The following is a 21,352-nucleotide window of genomic DNA, read 5'->3' as shown; positions in this document are numbered from 1 at the left end:
ATGGTTCTGTAAGCATGCTGCTACCACCAGCATCACAATCAGCATGTGAGCTGGAAACCTGCCCTATTTTCCTCTGTCCAGCTTCTCTTCTGTGTTGCTTAGCCTGAGTTCCCTGAACAGAGGCCAGCAGAGCTAGGAAAAGCCTCAGGGACCACTAGGCCTTTCCCAGTATAGATGGTGACATGTTCATTTTTACGGTCGTTTGCCTGTGGGGCGATGGAGGAAGAGAGGGCATGTCATGCCTTGACCAGCATGAGCCTCCTGGACCGTGCTGACCTGCTGTGCCCCTTGGATGCCTGTCTTGCTTTTGACCCAGGTGAACAGCCTCCACTCACACCCTCCACTGGGCACTTGCTTTTTTTTTTTTTTCAAACATGTTGCCAGCCTGATTGTTTATTGAGCTGTCTTCATCAACATACCCAAAAGGGTAAGTCAGTTTATTTTGTAAAAACTTTATTTTTATAATTTTTATTTACAATTTTGTGTTAGTTTCAGATGCACAGCAAAGTGAATCAGCTACATGTATACATATATCCCCTCTCTTTTGGATTTCCTTCCCGTTTAGGTCACCACAGAGCACTGAGTAGAATTCCCTGTGCTATATGGTAGGTTCTCATCAGATATGTATTTTATACATAGCATTGAATCTGTGTCAATCCCAGTCTCTCAGTTCATCCCCCTTTCCCATTTGGTGGTCACGTGTTTGTTCTCTACATCTGTGTCTCTATTTCTGCTTTACAAATAGGTTCGTGGGTATCATTTTTCTAGATTCCATAAATATGCATTAACGTGTGATATTTGTTTTTCTCTTTTTGATTAACTTCACTCTATGCGAGTCTCTAGGTCCACGTCTCTGCAAGTGGCTCAATTTCATTCTTTGTTATGAGTGAATAATATTCCATTGTATATATATATACACCACATTTTCCTTATCCAGTCCTCTGTTGATGGACATTCAGGTTGCTTCCCTGTCCTGACTATTGTAAATAGAGCTGCAGTGAGCGTTAGGATACATGTTATCTTTTGGAATTATGGTTTTCTCCGGGTATATGCTCAGTGGGGGGATTGCTGGCATGAAAATAAACAAAGGAAACCTCATTTAAAATGGAATTGGACAGTCCTGAGGGGGAGCTCTCCCACACTCAGCCCAGGACACCAGCAGGGAGAAAACTGATGAGAATTATTCTGAAAGGGAAGGCATTTTCCACTTGGGGATTTTATCTCCTGTTTTTAAGATTAAGAAGGAAGATCTCTCCTTGCCCTAGAGACAACAGTCTAACCACCTCTGGTAGCTGATAAGAAACTGCCTCTTGTTCTCCTCCAATCAACTTTTGTTTAAAATGACCCTCCCCAATTTCCTCCTAAAGCCTAATAAAAGCTGACCTTCCTTTTGTCTTTTCCGACTTGCCTGTTAGGTCACCATAGCCTGCTTTTCCTGACAGGCTATTCCTCAGCTCTTCTGAATAAGCTCCATTTTGCTTTTTCTAATTTGTCAATGATATTTTTTTAAGGTTTACACTACTCACATTCTCCTCTTGATGACCTCTCTTAGGGGGAAACAAAATATAAATATTCTCACGAACAGTATCATCATCAACAAAATTAATAGTAATAAGTCTCCCTGTGTGCCAAGCCCTGTATTTAGTCCTTTCTGGTCAGTAGCTCACTTACTTCTCCCTCCTAAAGAGTAGGTGACGGTCACTCAGTCATGTCCAACTCTGCAACCCCATGGACTACAGTCCTGCCAGGCTCCTCTGTCCATGGGATTCTCCAGGCAAGAATACTGGAGTGGGTTGCCATTCCCTTCTCCAGGGGCTCTTCCCAAACCTGGGATCGAACCTGGGTCTCCCACATTACAGACAGATTCTTTACCATATCAGCCACCAGGGAGGCCTCTACAAGTAGATAGATGTATGTCTACTTTTCAGATAAACACACTGAAGTTCAGAGAGTATTCAGTACAATAGTATTCAGACCTATTGAATAATAGGTCCACATTCACAAACCTAGTATGTGAAAGGACTGTCAGACTTGAGCTCTGAATAGGTCAGCCTCAGGCCGTGGAGCAGGAGGCAAATATGCCTATGGTTCCTTTCCTCTCTTAGCACCACCTGCATTTATCTCCTATTTCCGGCCATCTCCTATAGCATTTTCTTTATGAAAACATTTTATTTTTTATTTATTTTTTGGCCGTGCCCTGCAGCATGCGAGATCTTAGTTCTCCAACAAGGGATTGAACCTGAACCCTCTGCATTGAAAGCATGGAGTCCCAACCACTGCACCATCACAGAAGTCTTAGCCGTTTTTCGTAATTAGAAAAAAAATCTTTATTTTTTTTAAATTTGTTCACTGCTTTTTAAATTTTTTATAATAATTAATATTTGCCTTAATCTCTGATTTGATTTCCTTGAATTTATTTTTCAAATATTAAATGTTCTCAGTGTTATTTTCTAAAGACTCTTTCATTTCTTCTTGAGTTTCTCTTTGATCCAAGAGTTAAAGAGCAGCATTATCACAGTAAACAAAAGGTGGGAACAACCTAAGTGTCGATTAACAGGTGAATGAATAAACAAAATGTCATATACACGTAAAATGGAATATTATTCAATTTTAACTAAGAAGGAAATTCTGACACATGTCACAACATGGATGCCTTGAAAAAGAAGTAATAAGCCTGTCATGGAAGGACAAATACTGTAGATTCCACTTATGTGAGGTACCTGGAGCAGTCAGATACACAGATAAAAATTGGGATGTGGGTTGCCTAGGGCTGGGGAGGACAGGGGAATGACGGAGATAGAGTTTAGTGGGTACAGAGTTGCAGTTTGAGAAAATGAAAAATTTCTGTGGGCGGTGATATTGCACAACAGTGTGAACGTACTTAATGTCATCGAATGATACATACAAAAACTCAAAATTTTATGTTACATTTTAACACAATTGAAATGGTAACTACAGAACTCTTAAATCAAGTTAATTTTGTTTTTAGGTCTTCTATGTCACCATTTTCCTATGAGATGTGACTAAGACAGAGGAGTTAAGGTTTCTAAACTCAATGTGATATTTGTGATTCTCCTTGTTATTTGGGTGATTTTTACTTGTGATTGTTATTTCCTCCCATATAAAATGTAAATACCAAAAATGTATTTTTTCTCATCTCCTTTGTTCCATTTACTGATTTCACCTTGAATTCTACTTTGTAGGACATTGGATTTATCACTGCTGCTTTCTTCCCTCCTTTCATCCTTCCGTGAATAACCACAAGTCCACACTGTGTGCCAAGTACCCTTCTAGGTGCTGAAGACAGACTAGACAAGAAATTTAACCAAATCTTTACTTCCTGGAACTTATATTCTAGTGTGGGAGAAAGTAAAACAAGATAAATATGAAAAATATGATCTATTTTTTCCAATTTTTAATGTTTTATTAAAATTTTTTTAATGATTAACATTTTTGTTCATTGAGAAAATGGTTATTTTGTTAAACTTTTTCTTGTTTTTCCTTTGTTTTAATTTTGCTAAATTTACATATAATGCTGCAATAAGCAGCCTTAAATATCTATGCTTACATACTGTTAGTTTTATTCTTAGAGATATATTGACAGAATAAGGTTATTGGGTAAATGGGTATATGGCTATATGCCTATATAATTATTATTAAAATATATACGATATAGTCTAATGCTTTAAGTCCTTTCTATTTAAAGTGTTGCTCACAGATCCAAAGACACAAGATGGGAACAGGTTAGAAACATGAGGATCCACCTTGGACCAACAAGGTGTCTTTGTTGTTGGTACTGAATCCAAGCTTGCTCTGCTGGCCCCATGCCAAGCCAGTAAGACAGAAGACAGGTGTTGAGGCAAAGAATAGTGACTTCATTAGGAAAGCTGGCAGAGAAGATGGTAGGCTAGTGTCTCAAAATCACCTTGGGGTCTGGATGCCAGTTTCTTTATATAGAAGTGGCGGGTAGGTAGGAAATAAAGCAAAAAGACCATTAATCTTGCAGGTATCTCCGGAATGGTTAGCTTCAGCGAGGGGCTGTGTTAATTTCTTCTGTCCTGCGGCCATTCACAGCTGGACTGGGTCGGGATGTCTCTCAAACCCAAGGCACTGAGATCTAAATTCAGGCAGAGGGGCAGGGCTCCCCAAGGCAGGTGATTATGTGTACAGACCTATCCTTCCAAAGAACAAAAGCAAGGGGAAGCAAAGTAAAGCAGATGGAGTCTTCCCTGTAACATTGTAACAAGTTTTCCAGGTGGATCCACAGGCACATTCGCGTTTGAGGCGCACTGCTTAGACCCTGCTAAATGCTGAGGAGAAAAGTAGAGAGTCAAAAGGGAAGGGGGCCCTGGCTGGGAAGGGGGCCTTGGAGTACAGGCCGTGAGCTCCGGTAGATACCCGGAGGAAGAAGCTGCCGCAAACGGTAAGACAGAGTGAGCGGGTGAAGGAGGCTGCGCAAAACGGCGGACTTATCCTCACTGGGCCGCGATCCCAGGCCTTTTGTTTTAGCTGAGCCCGGGCTGCGCGGCTTCCGAGCGCAGCGCTGTAAGATCTCCGCGCGCCGGGATGTTAAGGAGCGTCGTGCGCTACGCTGACTCGGGGGCACTGGCGTGTGAAGCTCTCCTGCCTAGGGTTTCTGCCGCTCCATCACAGCTCCCAAGACTTTTTAAAATACAGTTCCCTGCCCCCGCCTTACACCAGCCAGGCTAGCAGTGGAAGAAATCCTAAGGCAAACCTTAGAGTCTACCCTTTTCTCTCCACTTCCACCTAAACGTCCCGGCCTCAGCTCCTCCTCGCATCCCGGCTCTCATCCCCGTTTTTCCACGCCTGCACCCTCGAAACTCTTAAGAGAGGAATCCAGGCAAGTGGCTCTCAAACGGGGCCGGCCTAGCACATCACCCGTGCTTCCAGCGGTCTTTGGTTTCTGGGCAAGAGGACGTGGAGTCCGGCTTGGCTCCGCGTCTGATCCAGCCGGGCTCCGCCGCCCAGCCTGGGACCTTGTGGGCAGTGACTCGATTTCCCCAAGCGGTACTTTCCTCGGCTTTGAGGAGATAACACCCGCCTCCCCGGGTTGTTCTGAGGTTCGAGAGAGCATTTGAAGGAAAGCATTTTTGTTAAGTGACAGAGTGCTAAATACACGGGGCTAACTTCAGCTCGCTGATCTTGGCTGAAGGATGGATGTCTGCTCCTTCCGCCCCCGCCAACCACCCCAGCGGTCTTCCTGTTTCTTCTGCACTTGGCAGTGCCCTCTCGCCCGGTTATGGCACTCGGCGTGCTCGACTTGTCTCCGGCCTCTGGTCTCCTCGGGGAGGGCAGGGCGGGTAAGGAGAAGAGGACTGATTGGCTGGGTGGGAGGTGGGACGAGCAGTGACGCTCCTAGCCCGGGAGACTGCGCCGCGGGGTGCGCGGGGCGCCGGGGGCGGGGCGGAAAGGGAGCCGAACCGGAGAAGGGCGGGGTGGGGGGAGATGGGGACAGGGACAGGATGGAGAAGAGGCGAGGCAGGGGCGGAGGGAAGAGGAGAGCAGGGTGGGGGTGAGATTGGGTGGCGGGTGGAGGAGAGGAGGGGAACCAGGTGGGGAGGGGAGAGAGTGACGGGGTGGGCGGGCAGGGGAGGGAAGGAGGGGCGGGGTGCGAAGAGGGAGGAGGGCCTAGGTGGGGATGGGGGTCGCATTCCTGGGGCCGTGGCGGAGACCTGATCCCGGCCTATCCCACCCCTGTCCAGGCGAGGACGGTGTCCCTGGTGAATCATCACTGGTCCAGGAGGGGAGGAGACCGAGCCTGAGCTGCTGGGGGAGGGGTTTCGGGGAGGGAGGGGCCCGCGGGCGGCGCCAGGTCGGGGTCGGGTTTGCAGTCATCCCCACGGCCTTGGCTCCGCGCGCGGCTGCGCCGCCGGGAGGTTTCCGGTCACAGCAAGTCCCTGGGCTTTTGGGTTCTTCCGTGGCCGGCCGTTCTCACAGCCGCCGCCCTTTCCTCCCTTGGCTGCTGCCCCAAGCGGGAGGGGAGAGAGGTCGTGTCCCCGGCGCTGGCTGCCGGGCCGAGGGGTGGGCGCTGTTAGTGACCCGCAGCGGGACCTCCCGGTGTGTTGGGTGCGGTTTGTGGGCTGTAGAACTGGAGTATAAGGTAACCAGGAGGACCCCGGAGAAGGGTAGCTGTAGGTTTTTGTCTTTTTGTTCTGTTTCGTTTTGACCTTGCCTGGGGCTTCTGGAATCTTAGTTTCCTGACCAGGGATTGAACCTGAGTCCCTTGCTTTGGAAGTTCCAAGTCTTAACCCCTTGGACCACCAGGGAAGTCTCCTGTAGAGGGTTTTGAAGGGGGCGTGACCTCACGATTTGTGAGCCTCAGCGGGGAGAAGGTTGGGGCCCTGAGAAATGCAGGATATCTGGCCAGTGGAGATGTGGGTTCCCCAGGCCGAGGAAGCAAGGTGATGGGGGCAAGCACCTGCTGGGGTCCAGCCCCCAAGGAGTGGGAGGCTAGCTGGAAAGGCCCCACCCATCCAGAGCCTGCAGCGTGACCAGCTGGAAGCCTTTCTGAGCCCCCATGTCCTCATCTGTAGGTGGCACAGCAGCTCACTGTTTTGAAGGTTTATGATGTACCTAAAACTAGAGCTATTCCCAGCCTGGCGCTACTTGATAACTTAGTCCTTTTCCCTCCTGGAAGGAGAAGAAAGTGAACTTATGAGGCTTTGCGGGACACTTGACAAACACAGCTAAGAGCCAAATAGACTTCAACAGAATAGGTATCTAAGAGTCAGACAGAAGCGACACCTGGCCTGAACTGTCATCTTTGCTTCTGCAACTGGCTTTTTTGTTTTAAGCTAAAGGACTTGTCCCCTTCTCCCCCACCATCTTAGTTCCCCAACCAGGGACTGAACCTGTGTCCCCTGCAGTGGAAGCACAGAGTCTTACCCACTGGACCGCCAGGGGAGTCCATCGTCTGCTTCTCAGATGCACATCCCTTAGAATTGTGGTCTTGTTGCAGAAAAAGGAAAAAAAAAAAAAAAGAGGATTGAATTTTTCTCTTTTCCCTCTCCTGAGAACAAAGAAGATAAAGAGAGCAGTGAGCAGACCTGAACATTCCTAGTTTTTTCACTTTAACTGCTCCTAACTCTGCACATCCAAAACCAAGTTTGCTTCTGTGCCCCCTAACTCTGCATGAGCTACGCTTGGCATCTATTTTCCTCTGCTGCTGCTGCTGCTGCTAAGTCGCTTCAGTCATGTCCAACTCTGTGCGACCCCTTAGACATCAGCTCACCAGGCTCCCCCGTCCCTGGGATTCTCCAGGCAAGAACACTGGAGTTCGTTGCCATTTCCTTCTCCAATGCATAAAAGTGAAAAGCGAAAGTGAAGTTGCTCAGTCGTGTCCGACTCTTAGTGACCCCATGGACTGCAGCCTACCAGGCTCCTCCGTCCATGGGATTTTCTAGGCAAGAGTACTGGAGTGAGTTGCCATTGCCTTCTCCCCTATTTTCCTTTAACTCTATGCTAAATACATCCTGTACTTGGTGTTTAGCCTTACAACACCCTTCCCCTTGTACAAGTTAAATATCTGAAAGAAGGCCACAGAACTGCCAGACTCAATTATTGGGTTACTGACGCCAGCCTATGACTGTCTTTGAAACTGCAAGAAGAAGAAAATCGAGATCCTAGTACCTTTGCTCCTCATCACGGATTCCTGACTGTGAGCCCTTATCTTACAGAAGGCCCTATTCTCCTCATGGAGGGAGAGTGTACAGTTCTTGAGGCATAAGCCTACTGTGTTCCCCTCTCTGCCAGCTGAGAATTAAAGCCACCTTTCTATTTCCTCCAAACTCTGTCTTTGTATTTTTTATTTGACTTCGGTGGGCAGAGAAGGCCAAGATTTTGGTCAGCAACAGTCTCAACTGGTTTAGTCTTTGTTAGGGATTGTCATGTAGCACAGCAGAGGGAGTTTGCTGGTACCGATTGTGTTAGAATGGACAGATGCACAGATACACACATCTGGTGGCTTTATCTCTCTCACAGGTATATAGAACCATCTGGATTATCTTCAGCCAGAATGCCTTGATTTGCCATCTGTGCCGGAGTCAGGATTCAACATAACAGGGCCTGAGAGGTGGGAACCCAGAACTGTCACTGATGAGCCCTGGGCAAAACTTGTGGCACCAGCAGGTTCCCGTGTCTATGATAAAGCACAGGGCAGAGTACCTGCCTGAAGTCCCACAGCTTGTGGGTGGGGCTTCGTGGAATTGTGACCTCACTGAGTCATGGAGGGGCTGGGAATGGCCTGGCAAGATGCTTCCATGACTCAGTTTCTCCACCTGTATCCCAGGAGGGAGGATCCTTGCTGTTTAGTTTCCCTGAGGGTAGGTTCCTCCCACGTCCAGACAGTGACGGGTGGGACCGTCATTTTTGTGGCATGGGAGTGGGTGCAGCCTCCCAATGAGATCAGGGCCCTGGCACAGCTGAAGCAACACAGAGGAGCCTTGCAGGCAGGGTGGCACCCCCAAAGGGAGGGGAAGGGGAAGGTGCAGAGGTGTGGTGGACTTGGCAGAGAGAGATGTCATGACACTGGGGCTCCCCAAAGGCAGGGCAGGCTGCGTGAATGCCTGGACACTGGTCAGGGCAGGTGAAGTTTGCCTTTGTGGGACCAGGATTTAGGAAGCAGCTTGAGTGATGGAACAGTCAGGCTAAGCCACAGAATGTGGCCATAAATGCAAATAAGTGTACACCCTCTCTCCTAAGAGTGGTAGTCGCCCAGCTCTCCTGAACCTGGCTTCCACCTTTGTTTCCTTCTCCAGATGGGCCCTGGGTTTCCCTGGTGGCTAATATAGTAAAGAATCTGCCTGCAATGCAGAAGACCCAGGTTCAATCCCTGGGTTGGGAAGATACGCTGGAGAAGGGAATGGCAACCCACTCCAGTATTTTTGCCTGGGGAATCCCACGGACAGAGGAGCCTGGCAGGCTACAGTCCATGGGGTTGCAAGGACACAACTGAGTGACACACACACCAGGTGGGCCCTGCTTTGATGACAGGCTCATTCATGGAGGTCCGTCTTCCCGCAGAGATTTACGTAATGGGAGGCTGAGCAGGCTTTGCTTGAGTCAGCTCTTAATGTTACTGAAACACCCGGTGAACTCTAGAGGCAATTCTGAGTGAGTAGAGTGGCTCGTGAGGTCCCTCTTTATTCACACAGCACAACAGAGGGATTTTTATTCTGCCTGGTAGGTTCTGGAGTCAAGAGTGCCTGCATGCAAACCCTGGCTCTGTCATTTGCTAGCTGAGTGACCAGGGCAAGTTAATGAACTTCTGTGTGCTTTTTTTGTTTTGTTTTGTGGAGCGAGGAGTCTCATGGTACCTAATTAAGGGTTATTTAACAACTAAATGAGATAATGCTTATAAAGCACCTGGCCCAGGGTAGGCACGGATAAGGTTAGCTATTAATGTTGTTATTCTTTCATGGGAAGGGAGGTAGTGAGTGGTTCCTCAGATGTCTCAGAGGAAAGAATTTCTCGGAGCAGCCTTAGCTATACCTCCCACTGAGTATCTTGTGACTGACCCAGAGACCTCAGGCAGCTGAGCCTCCCCTGGGACAGCAAGCAGAGGCAAGGGTGACAAATTAAAGCAGGAGAAGCGTTTTTCTCATTCTTGGATGGGATCCAAAGAGATCAGTTTCTTAACTGACTCGGCGTCCTGGCATTAGAATGCCGTGAGTGGCACCCACGGGACAAGTGATACAAGTCTATCCGAGCTGACTTGCAGCTTGGAATTCACTCACTCCATTCATTCGGCTGTCAGTGTCGCAGGTATTTAATAAATGCTTGTTGTGTGTCAGACACTGTTTCAGTCAATGGTGTGAAACCATTCAAATGCAATTGATTAAAAATATATTTAAAAATTTAAAATGCAGTTAATGAGAGACTCAGATATCGGTATACATCTCTGTTCACAGCAGCATTATTCACAATAGCCAAAAGATGGAAGAAGCCCAAGTGTGCACTGATGGATGAATGGAGAAGCAAAATGTGGTATATACATACAAAGAACACTATTCAGCCTTCAAAAGAGGGAAACGTTGTCACTTCTTCGACACGGATGGACTTGAAGACATTACACTAAGTGAAATGAGCCAGTGACAAAAGGAAATGTCTGATTCATTTGAGGCACCGAGGGTAGTCAAGTTCATAGAGACAGAAAGGAGAATATTGGTTTCCATGGGGCTGGAAGGAGTGGGGATAAATGAGGAATTAGTTTTTAATGGTACAGAGTTTCAGTCTGGGATGATGACAAACGTTCTGGAGGTGGATGGTCGTGATGACTGTAAAACAACGTGAATGTATTTAATGCCCACTGAACTATTTCCTTAGAAACAGGTAAAATGGTAAATCTTCGCTCACTCAGTTGCTTCAGTTGTGTCCAACTCTTTGTGACCTTATGGATGGTAACCCACCAGACTTCTCTGTCCATGGAATTCTTCAGGCAAGAATACTGGAGTGGGTTGCCATTCCTTTCCCCAGGGGACCTTGCTGACCCAGGGATTGAACCTGGTCTGCATTGCAGGCAGATTCTTTACTGTCTGAGCCAATAGGGAAGCCCCAGTCAGTCAGTGGTTGCCTGCAAATGAGAGAAGGGCTGGAGAGGGCAGGAGGAAGGACAATAGAGGACGACAAAGAAATCTGAAATGCTGATAGATAAATTTGTTATCTTGATTGTGGTGATTCTTTCATGGGTGTGTACATGTCAGAGCTGATCAAATTACATACTTAAATATGTGCTGTCTATTGTATGCCAACTATACATTAATAAAACTGGTAAAGCCAGTTTTTTTAAAAAAAATTGTAATGCACACAAGAATGCAGTAAAGAGCAGGAAGATGAAAATCACAGAGTTCTATGGGGCACAGGGTAGCGCCAAAGGACAAATACCTGTCATCAGGCAAAGCGTGGGATGGTGAATGATGTTTCACACTCATGGGAGCAAAGAAATTGGTGCAAAGACTACAGGCAAGAAGGAGCCTGGGCTGAAATTCTGTGTGGCTGGAACTCAGGCCACAGGGGGCAGTAGAGAGACATGAGGCAAGAAAGCATAGCAGAGAACCAACTATGAATGGAGATTTTATCCCAGAGTCAACCGAGAATGAATGACCAGAGGCAAGCTGGTGATTATCATAGGTGCCATTTAGAAAGATGCTCTGGCTGCAACTTGGGAAATGAGCTGGGGAGGAAGCAGAGTGCAGGCAGGAATCCAGGTATTAGGTAAGCAGGGGTGAGGACATTTGACTGCTGGAGAGTTACCCAAGTCAAGAGCTATTCGGCTGTATCACTTCTCATCAACTTTTCAACACCATGGGAGTTAGGAAACTTTATCTCAGCTTTACGGAAGAGGAAACAGAGACTGGAAGCAGTTAAGTAATTTGGTTACGGTCACATAGCACCTGAGAATGAGATCTGGGATTTCCAGTCTGTTGGGTTCTGATTCCGAAGTCCATGCTACTCACAAGCTTCTCTCTAAGTTAGATAAAAGACCTCTGGAATGACCCTCCCCTCTCCCGCTTCCTGATTTTCTCACCCTCATTGTGGTTTGTTCCATGAATGTCTTCCCTTGGGAGGAGTCAGGGAGCCATGGGGAGACGCAACAAAGGATGTGACTCTCCTCTGGGCAGTCAGAAAAGGAAGACTTCCTGGAGGAAGCAACACTGTAGTTAGCCCCGAAGAATTTGAAGGCGAAGGGTTAGTGAATGAACAAGCTGGGGGAGTGGGGCGTGAGGAAGAGAAGATGTTCTAAAATGGAGGGAAGAACACGCGGGAGTCAACTATAGCATCGCTGAAGCTGGAATAACTGTGCAGAATGCCTGAGTGGGGGTGTGAGATGCAGAGAGAGGTGCATTGATAGATTTTTTGGTCTGTGTGTAGAAACTTAGAGAATGGAGCGGATGGGAGGGAGACCAGTAGGGTGGGCCCCGTTGATTTGATGGTGAGAGCCTGCTCACCAGGCATCTGCTTCTTCTGGTTACTATGGAAACATTTGACCGCAGATCCAGAAGCCTCTAGTCAGCCTGCTTATTAAAGATGATGAGACTGAGTTCAAGGTGGGGAAGAGGTTTGTTTGCTAGCTTTCCTATTGGCAGTGTGGAAACTTTTTTTAAAACATGTATGTTTAGTGATAAAATATACATAACATAAATGTATCATTTTAGTCATTTTAAGTAAATGGTTCAGTGGTAGTACATCCATCCACAATATGTTGCGACCATCACCATTTATCTTCAGAAATTTTTCATCATCCCTAACTGAAGCTCTGTACCCATTCTTCTAAAAAAAAAATTTTTTTTTTTTTTTTTTAAATTTGGCCACACTAGGTCTTAGTTGCCACATGCAGGATGTAGTTCCCTGACCAGGGATTGAACCTGGGACCCTTGCATTGGGAGGGTGGAGTCTTAGCCGCTGGACCACCAGTTAAGTTCCTGTACCCATTCTTATAACTCTCATTTTCCCTTCCCCCAGCTCCTGGTAACTAGTATTCTACTTTCTGTCTTTCTGAATTCTAGGTACCTCATGTAAGTGGAATCATGCAATATTTGTCTTTTTGTGACTGGCTTATTTCGCTTAGCGTAATGTCTTTAAGGTTTATCCTTATTGTAGCATGTATCAGCGTTTCCTTCCTTTGTAAGGGTGAATAGTATTTCATCCTGTGTCTACATCACACTTTGTTTATCCATCCATCTATTGATGGATATTTGCATTGCTCCATCTTCTGGGTGTTCTCTGGAAGGAATGATGCTAAAGCTGAAACTCCAGTACTTTGGCCCCTCATGCAAAGAGTTGACTCGTTGGAAAAGACTTCTGATACTGGGAGGGATTGGGGGCAGGAGGAGAAGGGGACGAGAGAGGATGAGATGGCTGGATGGCATCACTGACTTGATGGACATTGAGTTGGTGATGGACAGGGAGGCCTGGCATGCTGCAATTCTTGGGGTCACAAAGAGTCGGACACGACTGAGTGACTGAACTGAACTGAATCTTTTGACTATTGTAATTAAGACTGCTATGAATGCAGGTATGCTGGAAACCTCCTTTGTAAACAGAGATTATTGGTATTGAGTGAAGAAGACAGACTTGCTGATGAGTTCTGAGTAAAAGAAGAGGAGGTTAGGGGCTTCCCTGATGGTTCAGTGGCTAAGATGCCATGCTGCCAATGCAGGCGGCCTGGGTTCTATCCCTGGTCTGGGAACTAGATCCCACATGCCGCAACTAAGAGTTCAGTTCAGTTCAGTTCAGTTCAGTCGCTCAGTTGTGTCCGACTCTTTGCGACCCCACGAATCGCAGCACACCAGGCCTCCCTGTACATCACCAACTCCCGGAGTTCACTCAGACTCATGTCCATTGAGTCCGTGATGCCATCCAGCCATCTCATCCTCTCTCGTCCCCTTCTCCTCCTGCCCCTAATCTCTCCCAGCATCAGAGTCTTTTCCAATGAGTCAGCTCTTCGCATGAGGTGGCCAAAGTACTGGAGCTTCAGCTTTAGCATCAGTCCTTCCAAAGAAATCCCAGGGTTGATCTCCTTCAGAATGGACTGGTTGGATCTCCTTGCAGTCCAAGGGACCCTCAAGAGTCTTCTCCAACACCACAGTTCAAACGCATCAATTCTTCGGTGCTCAGCCTTCTTCACAGTCCAACTCTCACATCCATACATGACCACAGGAAAAACCATAGCCTTGACTAGACGGACCTTAGTCAGCAAAGTAATGTCTCTGCTTTTGAATATACTGTCTAGGTTGGTCATAACTTTTCTTCGAAGGAGTAAGCGTCTTTTAATTTCATGGCTGCAGTCACCATCTGCAGTGATTTTGGAGCCCCCCAAAATAAAGTCTGACACTGTTTCTACTGTTTCCCATCTATTTCCCATGAAGTGATGGGACCAGATGCCATGATCTTCGTTTTCTGAATGTTGAGCTTTAAGCCAACTTTTTCACTTTCCTCTTTCACTTTCTTCAAGAGGCTTTTTAGCTCCTCTTCACTTGGTGCCATAAGGGTGGTGTCATCTGCATATCTGAGGTTATTGATATTTCTCCTGGCAATCTTGATTCCAGCTTGTGCGCCTTCCAGTCCAGCATTTCTCATGATGTACTCTGCATATAAGTTAAATAAGCAGGGTGACAATATACAGCCTTGACGTACTCCTTTTCCTATCTGGAACCAGTCTGTTGTTCCATGTCCAGTTCTAACTGTTGCTTCCTGACCTGCATACAGATTTCTCAAGAGGCAGGTTAGGTGGTCTGGTATTCCCATCTCTTTCAGAATTTTCCACAGTTTATTGTGATCCACACAGTCAAAGGCTTTGGCATAGTCAATAAAGCAGAAATAAATGTTTTTCTGGAACTCTCTTGCTTTTTAGCATGCCACAACTGAAGATTCCACGTGCCACACTAAACAAATGTGGTGTATGAACACAATGGAATAATATTCAGCCTTAAGAAGAAAATCTTGTCAAGTGTTATAACATGGATGAAACTTGAGGATACAGTTCAGTGAAATAAGCCTGTCAAAAAGGCTTTTGCTGTATGATTCCACTTAAATGAGGTACCTAGAGCGGTCAGATATAGATAGACAGTAGAATGGGAGTTACCTGGAGTGGGGAGAGGGGAGAAAAGGGGAGTTGTTTAATGGCTACAGAGTTTCAGATTCACAGGCTGAAAAAATTCTGGAGACCCTTGTATCACAACAGTGTGAATATACTTCCCCTACCAAACTGTGTCCTTAAAAGTGGTTAAGATGATACATTTTATGTGCTTATCACCACAATTAAAAAGAAAATACCTGCTGAATCAATTGACTACATCTGTCCTCTCCAGCCTGGCTTTCAAGGCCCTCTCACCCGCTCTCTCTGTTGACCTCACCTGGGCATTCCCTGAGAATTCTTACCTCCTGGCCCCGGCATCCTCTGCTCCCTCTGGCCAGAAGACTGACGCTCTCTTCTGCTTGCTCTGTTGATATCCTTCCTCTGCTTTAAAAACCCACGTCAAGTGCTCCTTTCTGCTATTTCTGCGCACAGCACCTGCTGCTGGTACTCTGCCTACAGCCCCAGTAGGGAGGTGTTTGCATGCATTCCTGCCTTACCTCCCCTTGTGGTTGGTGTTCAGTCACTCCATGTCCGACTCTTTGCAACCCCGTGGACTGAAGCACGCCAGCCTCCCCTGTCCTTCACCATCTCTCAGAATTTGCTCAGACTCATGTTCACTGAGTTGGTGATGCCAGCCAACCATCTCATCCTCTGACTAGGCTCAATTCCTGAGGGTGGAGAGGACAGTGTTTATCCCTGCTCCAAGCACAGTGTGGTTCCACCAGCAGTAGATGGCTGCTGGTTTGCGCTAGGGTTCTCCTTGTTTCCCCATGAGGCTGTATGTTTGTTTGTTTGTTTTTTAACACTTCTTTTCTTTTTTAAAAAATAATTATTTTATTTTTGGCTGTGATGGGTCTTCACTGTTGCCTGGGCTTTTCTGTAGGTGCTGCGGGCAGGGGCTACTCTCTGGTTGTGTGTGGCTGCTTCTCTTGTTGTGGAGCCCAGACTCTGTAGGGCGTGCAGGCTTCAGTAGTTGCAGCTCCCAGGCTCTAGAGTACAGGCTCAATAGTTGCGGCTCACACGGTTTGGTTGCTCCGCAGCATGTGGGATCTTCCAGTACCAGGAAATGAATCTGTGTCTCCTGCCTTGGCAGGTGGATTCTTTACCACTGAGCCACCAGGGAAGCCCCATGAGGCCGTTTCTGACTCTATTTCTCTGTCTGTTCCAGCCTTGGGTGCTGATCTAATCCCTTTTCTGGTCCATGAGTTTTTGAAGAACAGAGCTTGGAGTTTATTCTTTGCAAGGCCCACAGTGCCTTGCCCAGTGCCTGGCTTGGAGGGGGCTGTGTGAATGTTTGATGGTTATAAACATAGGCGAGGATTCCTAGCTTCAGGCTTTGTTGCCTCTGTCCCTGATGGGAAGCAGAGAAGGACCTGACTGAGCTCTTCTTTCTCCTGCCCTGTATGAATTATGAATTCTGGGTCTTCGCTGTCCTGCTGCTCCAGCATTTCTTTGTTCTGGAACAAGTACAGCTGCCAAGACAGCAGAGAGAAGGGATGAGGGACTTTCTCAGCCATTGCAGACGATTGTCCTTGTTGCCTCTAGCACCACCAGCCAAAGTCCTTTTCATTAGACCAGACAGGTTGGCTCTAGGCTGGCCGGGCTTCCTGTCACCCGTGGTCTAAGTCTCAGCTGGATTTGGCAGAGTTGGCAATCCCGGGGGATGTGGCTGGCCCACTCTGGTTGATTTGTATGTTGGCATCCTGTCTGTGTGCCTGTCTGCTAGCCTGGCAGCTTCCTGTCCTGTCTGCCTTGTCCTCGGTTCATTCAGTGGAGGTGGCTCCGTCCACAACCTCACGGAAACCATACTGCCTTGTACACCAAGCAGCAGTCTGAGTTAGGTCTGGGTTTATCTGGAATAGTTAAGATGATCATTGTTTTATTCATTGGAATGGAGATGAAGTGCTAAATGTAGCAGTTAAAGGTCACATAAAGGTTGTATCCTTGTAAAAAACCTTTCCTGTAAATTCACTAATTTACAAAATCCTTTGGACAGCCACTTGCTCTCATTTTTGTGTTGTGTGAGCCATGGGGAAAGTGAGACCTAAGATGTTCCAGCTGGGACACAGTTTTCTGTCTCTAGGTGACGTCAGGAATTTCCTTTAAAAGGTTAAAGGTTGGACAGAATGCTGTGCATGCGTGCTCAGTTGCTTCCGTTGTTATCTGACTCTTTGCATCCCCAGGGACTGTAGCCCACCCGCCTCCTGTTTCTATGGGATTGTCCAGGCAAGGATAGTGGAGTGGGTTTCCATGCCTTCCTCCAGGAGATCTTCCCAACCCAGGAATAGAACCTGAGTCTCCTGCATTTCGGGTAGGTTCTTTAACCACTGAGCCACCAGGGAAGCTCCCATACAGGCTAGAGTTACCCTATTAATAAGCAGCCTTTTGAAACCATCCTTAAGGTCCTCCTCTTTATTTTATTATTTTTTCTGTTTCCTCTGGTTTATTTACCATCATTTCTTGTTTTTTTTTTTTTTAACTTTTTCTTTTGTATTGGAGTACAGCCAATTAACAATGTTGTGATAGTTTCAGATGGACAGCAAAGGGACTCAGCCACACATACAACATGAATCCATTCTCCCCCAAACTCCCCTCCCATCCAGGCTGCCACATAACATTGAGCAGAGTTCCCTGTGCTGTACAGTAAGACCTAAGGTCCTCTTTAGAGAGGACACACAACCATTTCTTATTGTCCAATTTGTCAGCACCTTGATCTTGTTACTGAATCCTGATTCTCAGTTCCCACTTTGAGCTGAGACTTTTGTATTCATCACGTCTCATTATTTCCTGTGTTTTCTGATGCTTTGACATCTATGGCTTTGCTGATCTTGGAGAGACTGTCCCTTCCAAGTCTAGGCAATTTCTGCTGCTGCTGCTAAGTCGCTTCAATCATGTCCAGCTCTCTTCAACCCCATGGACTGTAGCCGGCTAGGCTCCTCTGTCCATGGGATTCTCCAGGCAAGAATACAGCAGTGGGTTGCCATTTCCTTCTCCAGGGGATCTTCTCCACCCAGGGATCAAACCTGCATCTCATAAAGTCTTGCCTGCAAATGCACCTTTCATAAGCAATCCAACCAACCCAGGGTCCATGCCCCAACCACCTCCTTTATCTGTTTGCACATTGTGGGCCACTGTCTGCCTGCCCTAATCACCCCAGGACCAGGTACTTGATAATGATAATTAATTGTAGTAGGAGATTTAAAAATTCACCTCTTTCAGATATTGAAAGTATCTGAAATAAACAAAAATCAAGTGGTGAGGACAGAGAGGATTTGAACAAATGAAGACATTTCACAAATAACTATATGTAGAATTTTATACTCAGTAAAGAAAAATTATTCTTTTTAAATATTATTTTTACACACTTAAAGTGAAAGTGAAAGTCGCCCAGTCATGTCTTTTTGTGACCCCATGGACTATATAATCCATGGAATTCTCCAGGCCAGAATACTGGAGTGGGTAGCTGTTCCCTTTTTCAGGGCATCTTCCCAACCCAGGGATAGAACTCTGGTCTCCCGCATTGCAGTAAGATTCTTTACCAGCTGGGCCACCAGGGAAGCCCAAGCATACTGGAGTAGGTAGCCTATCTCTTCTCCAGGGGATCTTCCTGACCTAGGGGTCAAATTGGGATCTACTGCATTATAGGTGAATTCTTTGCCAGCTGAGCTACTAGGGAAGTGCTTATACACATAAGGTACATGAATAAAAATTAGCTACCAAGTCTCACACACACACACACACACACACAATCTCTATTTCAAAAATGCAGGGTGGCCACAATAACAAAAATGACTGCAAAAGAAAATATAAACAATCAAATTCATAAGGTAATTTAGGAAAGAATCAAAAGCTTCTGTTTGTGATTACCTCTGGGGAAGAGTTAGAACTGGGTCTGGGAATTTTTACATATAGCCTCATGTAGGAAATGTTTGCTTGAATTTTTTACTATTCTGTGTAATTTTGAAGTGTCTAAAGTAACAATATGGAAAATAACAAATGAATAAGATATACAAGGAGCAAGATCTTCCTTAACACTGAAAAAAATAAGTTATCTAGAAACGCAGTCACCAAGTTCATCACATACTAAAATCCAGGGATGAATGCAAAGCTGTAGCCAGAGTAAGTGTATAGACTCAAGTGCACATGTTAGAAGATAGTAAAGGGAACATAAGTGAACTAAATGTTTAACTGAAAAGGACTTTTGAAAAGGCCCCTAAAACCAAAAGAAAGGCTAATCTAAATAAAAGTTTCAAATGTTAAAGAGACAATTATTTGCAGTTACTAAAAATATCTCCTATAAACATCTTACAGATTCAGTTGAAACCTCATAATCCAATAGATAAGAATAAAACAGTGTCAAATTTTTGTTCCTTATTTGGATAATATTTAGCATTTCCACTGTTTGTAGGGATGTGGGAAATAGACACTCATATCCAGGGCTTGTAGGGATATAAGTTGTCCCATTTTGAGGGCAACTCAGCAGAATCTGTCAGTTTCAGAAGGACTTACTCTTGGACTTCCTTGGTGGCTCAGTGATAAAGAATCCACCCACCAATGCTGGAGACCTGGGTTTGAACCCTGATCCATGAAGAGCCCAGATGCTGCCGAGCAGCTAAGCTCATGTGCCACAACTATTCAGCCTGTGCTCTGGAGGCTGGGAGCCACAACTTCTGAGCCCAAGTGCTTAAAGCCTGAGCTCCACAACAAAAGAAACCACTGCAGTGAGAAGCCCGTGCACCACAGCTAGAGAATGGCCCCCATTTGCTGCAACTAGAGGAATAAAACCCTCAGAAACCAAGACCCAGCACAGACAAAAATAAATAAATAAAATTAACAGACGCCTGTTCCTTGGAAGAAGAACTGTGACAAACCTAGACAGTGTTTTAAAAAGCAGAGACATCACTTTGCTTACAAAGGTCCATCTAGTCAAAGCTATGGTTTTTCCAGTAGTCATGTATGCATGTGAGAGTTGGGACATAAAGAAGACTGAGTGCTGAAGAACTGATGCTTTCAAATTGTGGTATTGAAGAAGGCTCGTGAGAGCTCTTGAGAGTCCCTTGGACTACTAGGAGATCAAATCAATCAATCCTAAAGGAAATCAATCCTGAATATTCATTGGAAGGACTGATGCTGAAGCACCAGTACTTTGGCTACCTGATGTGAAGAACTGACTCATTAGAAAAGACCTCGATGCTGGGAAAGATGGAAGGCAGGAGGAGAAGGGGACGACAGAGGATGAGACGGTTGGATGGCATTACCGACTTGATGGGTATGAGTTTGAACATGCTCAGGGAGATGGTGAAGGACAGGGAGGCCTGGTGTGCTACAGTTCATGGGGTCACAAAGAGTCGGACACAACAGAGCGACTGAACTGAGCTGAAAATTATTTTTTAAAAGCACTTATCCTTTGTCAAACAATTGCACTTGTAACTATCCTAGAACAATATTTTTGCATGTGCTCAAAGAAACTTGTACAAGGAGTTTGCTGCAGCATTATTTTGAAATCAGGGGACATTTAAGAACAATCTAAATGTTTACCAGTGTGAAACCATAAAATATCATCTATTTATACTATGAGATATCACACAATTTTTAAACATGATATGAATTGATTGACAGAGAGTCTCTAAGACATACAATATTGTTCATTGAAAACATATACAGGGACTTCCCTGGTGGTCCAGTGATTAAGCCTGCCTTTCCAGTCTAAGGGGACAGGTTCAATCCCTGGTCAGGGAACTATATCTCATATGCTGTGTGAAGCGGTCAAAAGAAAAAAAAATCCACAAATGAGTTAAAAACACAAAACATATACAAACTTAAAAATTAGGTATTTTGTCAGAAATGCTGTTGATAAACCCCAAAGCAACTAACTGTCCAACTACCTCCTTGGTGTCATCTCCTTGGATAGCTGGAACAGTTAAATATTTGCCTTTTTGTCTTCCGTTGCATCTACAGGTGGCAGGGGACCCATTTGACAAGTGAAACATACATGGAAATCTGTTGGTAGGTTTCTGGAAATCTCTGCTTTCTTGATAAAAAGGTCAGATACAGCACTCTTCTCCTCTTCTTCCCATCTTGAACACAGAGATGTGGCAGGTGGACAGCTAGAAGGGTACAGACACCTTGCAGCCATGAGGTCAAAAGCATGAATGAAAGCTCCAGAGCATCATCGACAGTAGTGCTGCCTAATGTCACTGGGCTTCTGGGAAGCTGACTATGGCTGACTGTGTCCAGAATTCTTGGTGGTGGTGAAGTCGCTAAGTCACGTCCAACTCTTGCGACCCTGTAGGCTGTAGCCTGCCAGGCTTCTCTGTCAATGGGGTTTCCCAGGCAAGAATACTGGAGCGAGTTGCCATTTCCTACTCCAGGGGATCTTCCCAACTAAGGGATTGAATCCGAGCCTTCTGCATTGTAGGCAGATTCTTTACCGACTGAGCCACCAGGGACTGTGAGTCAGATCAAACCCTTATTTGTTTAAGTCACTTTGACCAAAGGTTTCTAGATGGATACATTTCCAACTAACACAACTGCATGTTGATACATATACATCCAGAGGAGGTGCAGAAACTACCCAGAAGGAGTCTCACCAAATTGTCTATGGTTACCACTCCAGTATTCTTGCCTGGAGAATCCCATGGACGGAGAAGCCTGGCTGGCTACAGTCCATAGGGTCACAAAGAGTCGAACACAACCGAAGCAACTTAGATCACATGCACGCACCACTTTAGATAGAATGGGATTCACACTGAATAT

The 21,352-nt window shown here is 45.9% G+C and overlaps 1 long non-coding RNA gene across 1 annotated transcript; it reads right to left on the bottom strand.

The window, feature by feature from the left end:
- Positions 1-3,402: 3,402 nt before the first annotated feature.
- LOC132659157 (uncharacterized) lies at positions 3,403-20,125 on the bottom strand. The gene is made up of 2 exons (XR_009599167.1): positions 15,094-20,125; positions 3,403-11,657 (listed from the first exon to the last, which is right to left on the bottom strand). It is a non-coding gene; the product is annotated as an uncharacterized LOC132659157 (long non-coding RNA).
- Positions 20,126-21,352: the final 1,227 nt, after the last annotated feature.

The sequence above is a fragment of the Ovis aries genome, chromosome 2 (genome assembly GCF_016772045.2).
Source record: "Ovis aries strain OAR_USU_Benz2616 breed Rambouillet chromosome 2, ARS-UI_Ramb_v3.0, whole genome shotgun sequence".
Lineage (NCBI taxonomy): Eukaryota > Metazoa > Chordata > Mammalia > Artiodactyla > Bovidae > Ovis > Ovis aries.
This window is presented reverse-complemented; position numbering and strand designations above follow the sequence as displayed.